This window comes from Rattus rattus, chromosome 3 (assembly GCF_011064425.1).
Source record: "Rattus rattus isolate New Zealand chromosome 3, Rrattus_CSIRO_v1, whole genome shotgun sequence".
Lineage (NCBI taxonomy): Eukaryota > Metazoa > Chordata > Mammalia > Rodentia > Muridae > Rattus > Rattus rattus.
The window spans coordinates 157,460,326-157,466,325 of NC_046156.1; the positions used below are offsets into that span (position 1 = coordinate 157,460,326).

A 6,000-nucleotide genomic window follows, 5' to 3' on the forward strand; every position below is an offset into this window, starting at 1 on the left:
TCCACACAAATGGTTTTATTGGTGATCATAATGGCAAAATGAACATTTTCAGTTCATCTTTGTTATTTCTGATGTATCTGACTCTGACATTAACACTGATATTTTCCTCAAATATTATGACATATTAGTTGCTAAAAATATCTGATGGACAAATGGAGACATGTTATACCAACTACAATCAGTTGGAAATACCAGAAAAATAGTATTTATGGTAGTAGTGAAAGTGTTAGTTCATTGTTTTATGTCAGTTACCACATCCTCTTCTTGTTGCCCCTCCCATGATTACATGCACATTTCATTTAATTACTTAGGTATTCAAGTGGTTGATTGCCAGGGTTGAATCCAGGACCCTGCACCTGCGAAGGACATAATGTTGCTGAATCAAGTCCTTGGCCTTATCTCCACGTTTTTACAGTAAAATATCTGCATCTTTTTCAGCTCAAAATTCAACTAATTTCTTTGAATGTCATAGCCTAAATATACCATGCAAACATCTTCAACTCTTGTTCCCTCACTGGCCTATTTTCTTTAGGATACCATAGCTATTTCTATCCCTAGACTCTACCACAGTTTTATGAATCCTTGAGCAAGTGTCCTCTGCTGCCTAGTAGCCCTCAAAGATGTCCATGGAGTGAAGGGGGCATCTCTAAAACCTTTGCACATGTTTCCTGGGACTAGAAAGAGAACTTAACAGTATGAATAAATCAAGGACCCAGGGTAAGAAGAGTCTTTTCAAGAAGGTAAGGAGCAGAGGGAGAAAAGATCTGATGCTGCTGATTTGTAGCTGAGACATGCAGACAGCTTCTAGAAGCTGGAAGAAACAGTCCTGTCTAGGGCCTTTAGAAAGAATACAGCTTGCCAGCATATGGGACTGAGCCTGTTAAGATGCATTTCAGACTTGTGATTTCCAGAAATGTCAGGAGAAGGATTTTGTGTTCTTTTAATGCCACCGAAATTTTAGGAATCTCTCACTTCCCTGCTGCTCTATGATTTGCCATGAACTTTTGCCCACACAGCATTAGATTTCCTGCTCAGGGAGTGGTCACTGTATAACCGGACAAGTTTAAGGGCCATACTAGCTGGAGAAGCAGCACTTGCAGCCTGGTTTACAGAAGAGAGAATGCAGTGGAATCTAAATGGGAGGAAATCCCACTGTTTCATCCCTCCTGCAGTCTTTCAGATGTGGACATTTTACTTAGTTCTCCATTATTAGCTTTGATTTTGAGCTCATTATTTGATGATCTCTAGTTTCTCTTATTCCCAAAATTTGCAACCTTTCCTTCAGAGGGGTCATTGGACATCACCAACCATGAGCAAGAACCATTCCCTGTCATAATCGTGGCTCCGTGGACAAAGCTCAGAAGTTCAGACCCTCCTCCCCTTGGATCAAGCTCACTGTGGTTACTAGCATCCTCCTCTACATGCAGCCATGCTTCCCTTGTACATCACTTCTCTGTTAGGAATTTTACATTGCTTTTAGACAAACAAATGCCTCTTCTGAAGGCTCATGATCTCTTTCATGACACGTAATCTTACTGAACATCTTCCTAGAGTTTGTTATATCTTCAGTAGGAACATGGTAGTGACAGAGGAAAATGAGAAAGGAGATAGATTTAAGCCATTAAACTTGCTGGCTTTTAAATATAGAAGTTTTTGTGAAAGGAAACATTCAAAACAAATTATGAGGTTTTTTTTTTCAAGAAACAAGAAAGATATGCATGCAATTTACAAAGGCAAAACCAAGAGGAAAAGGGAGGATGGAAGGTAAGCCTTGCATTGTAAACTTGGGTGTGCCAACTTGGCTATCTTCTACTTTTATTCCTTTTAGTTTTAATACTGAATGACCAGAACAATTTCAATTACCTTGTAGATTGATAAAGGCAAGTAGCGTTTATTGCATATTAATGTATGATTATTATTTTACCATCTTATAAATAAGGTCTATCTGAGCTTGATTTTTTTATTAAATAGAGTTAGTAAATATGTCAAGTAGGGCTAAAGGAAGTAAAAGGATAAAAATCTCAAATCTTTTACCTTTCTGGAAGGATTTAGGAAACTGTGAAAGATCAACAAGGACTTATTAGAACTCAAGTGGTTCTTCCTGTACCTTTGCAATTTTTGTTTGTTTTATTTCTTTCCATCAAATGTTACAATCAGAAAACACAATCTGCATGAAACATCAGGACTCATTCTCCGTATTCCTCCAAGGAATGTACTCTACTCATTAGTATATCATGCTCAGCACCAGCAAACAGGTTTCAGCCAGATAGGGCTGTTTTCAAAATATATGTGTGACCCAAAAATCTCATATCTGTTATCTTTCTGGAACCCCATGGAGTTCAAGTGGAAGACTATGTACCTCTGATAGGAGCTCACATCACATCAGGCTGCCACAGTGTGTGACACCACATTGCATCTGCTTCTGTCAGGATCTTATGCACATAACGAAATAAGATAACTTTAATAAAGCCAGACTCTTTCTCCAGCTTCCCTTCTGGCTTCTCTTCTCATTCCATGACAATCTCTCTTTAAACTGGGGCTCAACATCTTATTTTTCAAAAATCTTCTCCACTAGGAAAACTAAGAAAGGTCCTGCTATGATCATTGGCATCTCATAGAATCTCATGTTTATTTACCGCTTAGCTGACCTAGGTTGTTTTATTTTTAAATGTTACTTGAATTTCCCTAGGCCTCGTCTACCAAATGAAGTCACTAATTCATAGAATCAACCTGCAGACCATATTCTCCTCATACCCTGCCCCCACAGAACTTAACCCTGATGGTTCTAGAAATTCTTTAATGTTCATGTGCTCAGAAACAACTCTGGACATGTTCCCTCTGCTGACATTCCTGTTAGCCTTTTGAAATCTTCATCTTTGAAGTGGGCTTTCTGTCAGTTGTCACAAATAACTACCATAGCTAGAATGTGTTATTCTTGGCTAAGGTAAAATCTCTGAGAACTTTCCATTTTCTTTTCATTTATCATATGTAGCAGTCAGTGTTGCCTGTTCTTGGTGGTTACTCTCCTCAACTGTGTTGTTTTTGTAACTTCTATACAAAAAGGACCTGTATGTTGTTTGTTGCTAGCAGTTTTGAAACTATAAAAATATGCATTTTTTCCAGGTAACTTTCTTTACCTAATTATATTCTGTGGATTTTCTATGTTGATGCATGTTATTCTGTTTATACACCATAATACAACAATGCCATAACACATTTCTCCACTCTACCACTGGTTGATACTTAAAACATCTCTCCATGAATTGGTCCATAAACTACAATAAAATTACTTTTTAAAGATTCTTTCCTGGAACAACAATATCAACCAACCAGACATCCCACTCCACCCACCCCTGCCTCCAGAACTCCCAGGGACTAAACTGCCAACCAAAAAATATAGATGGAGGGACCCTTGACTCCAAATGCATATGTAGCAGAGGATGGCATTGTCTGGCATCAATAGAAGGAGAAGCCCTTGGTCCTGTGAAGGCTCAATGCCCCACTGTAGTGGAATGCCAAAGTAGATGAGGTGGGAGTGGAAGGGGGAGCACCCTCATAGAAGGAAGGGAAGGGGGGATAGGAGATAGGGGTTCTAGAGGGGAAACTGGGAAAGGGGATAACATTTGACATGTAACACATAAAATATCCAATAAAAATGCCATATTCGAAAAAAAATTTTAAAAAAGATTCTTTCCTGTAAGGTATGATTGAGAAACAGTATATATGGAAAAAAGACTAAAGAGGTGTCATTCTTCAAAGGTATATTTGGTCATTATTGTCACAGAAGGTCACATTTCTTGAGGTAGAATATGGAGAAGTGGCTAAGGTGAGGGGCACTTTCCAGGAATATCCATTTCTTTCCACAAAGTTACTTTTTAAAACTCTACTATGGGTTTTCATGTCGTGTCTGTTCTGGATCATCAATATTCTCACATATTTTAAATCTAGATTTGTCCAGTCTCTTATATTGTTCATACCCTGTTCCCTAAATAGGCAGGCTAAATCAATTTACTACCTTTTCTTTTGTGAATCCCTGAACACAGCTCCAATGATCATCTTTACTTCATTTTCCTGATCTGGAAAGGACAGGGATGATACAAATTGTTGAACTGTGTGACTATGAAATTCAGAGTTTATATGTAGGGTCCTAGGTGACAAGTCAGTCTCTTCCCATGGTAAGATGGATATGCTTCCTCCTCTTGCATTTGGTGGGATTTGCTATTCTACCTGTCCTTATAATTTCCCAAGTATGTGATCTGATCAGCTTTCTAAATGAATACTCAAAGGCTGTAGATGTATCTCAGTGGTAAATCACTTGCCTAACATGTACAAACATTAGTTCAAACCTCAGAAGTCATTAAAAGTTCTAATGGGGGGCTTGGACTCCTGATAGAACTTTTCTAGAAAAGAAATAGAAAAGAGCTTCTCTGAAGTCCAAAAGATCCTCATCTGGGCACATGGTGCTGTGATCTTCTCCCATATTGCATTGGTTCAGTATCAGTAGATGACTGAAATAGCTTCCCAACTGGCTTTTTTGATCCTAATAATTTTCAATTTAAATCTGTTAATAATTTCTTATAGCTCATAAGAAGAAATGACTTTGCATGTACAAGACTCCTATTCTCTTCTTTGACCTTATTATGCCCCCTTTTCTTTCCCTTACCTTTTTTCTAGTTTTACTACAATAGTACATCACCTGAATCTTAAGTCTTATTCTTTTATTGGCCATAGCTCTATGGGGTAAGAGATTCACTCCATTGTTTTTAATGGACTTAGTCTAGATAAATTTAGTCTTATAGCTAAATTTAGTTAGAAGTACTGAAAGGAAAGGAGGGTTCTGAGTTTTACTTACACAGCTAAGACGCTTGGTCCTTGGTCTTCCAGAAATACTTCATTACTGAGAAAAGCTGAAACTAAACCAGGTTTCCTCATATGCCTCAACTTTGTTCTAAGCAAGTGCTTACCAAACCTGCACTTGCACAGTTTGCTGATGTCCCATTAGCTAACTCCAGGCCAAAATTAGAAGTAGTCAGTATACAGGATCCCAGGAAACAGCATTCTAGGGGGTCCCTGCAAGACAATACCTCATTGTGTAAATGTTCCTTGCTTCCTTCTTTCTATGGCTCTTTCTGTGTATTTTCCACCAAATAAGTGAATAAAATAGATAAGACTTTAGCTGACCTTCTTTTCCAGAGAAGAAAAGCACAAAGCAAGATTATTTTCACAATCACAAGATGATAGGAGGAACCAAATGAGGTGATAGGTTATTCCTTAATAACTGAAAAAGAAAAGGAGAAATAGAGAGATCAATACATTTTCTTGAAGAACTGTTCCTAGACCTAAAATGAATGACAGAAATGAGCCAGCCACATGGTGTTATAGAAAAGGAGACTTACAGGCAGGAGAAACATCTCCTTTGCTAGGTCCCAGCCACCAGCCCTGCCTCCTTCCAGGTTCTTGTCTATGAATGGCCTGTTTGTTCTGCCCTTATGGTTGCCAGCCTCATTTAGTACTTGCTATTCAGCGAAGTTGCCATTGTATGTAGCAAACTGCTCTTGTTCTCTCCTTTAAGTGCACAATAAAGGGCAATAGCCATAAAGACAGGGCTGAGTCTACACAGTTCTTGAACATCTCCAGAAAAACTAGTTGGTCAGCATCCAAAGGAATGCTCACCAGGCCCTTTATACACCATTACCCATACCCCCAAGTAAAGAAGTCTAGGTCCAATCCGGTGAAAAGGTTTGTTTCTAGTTGCACAACTAGGGTATAAGGGGAGCTTCTCCATAGGGCAACACATTCGGGGGACTAACTCTGGAAGAGTTGAATATTTATTCTTTCTAGTGAAGTATGATAAAGTTCAATGTGGTTTAAATCTGAAAGTTTCCAATTGTAATGAAAAACGCACATGTCCCTTTTTATGGAAACAAGTCTCAGCTCTACAGTCCTAAAGTGTAATGTCACATATGCCATTTCCAATCCTAGAAGTGAGGGTCACTGTAG

The 6,000-nt window shown here is 38.5% G+C and overlaps 1 long non-coding RNA gene across 1 annotated transcript in view; it reads right to left on the reverse strand.

Annotated features, from left to right (window-relative positions):
- LOC116897080 overlaps positions 1-5,523 on the reverse strand; it is a 38,357-nt gene extending 32,834 nt beyond the window's left edge. Inside the window, exons 1-2 of the long non-coding RNA XR_004387395.1 lie at positions 5,397-5,523; positions 5,182-5,278 (exon numbers count right to left, since the gene is read on the reverse strand). This is a non-coding gene — a long non-coding RNA (uncharacterized LOC116897080). The remainder of the gene's footprint in view (positions 1-5,181; positions 5,279-5,396) is intronic.
- Between the last annotated feature and the right edge of the window lie 477 nt (positions 5,524-6,000).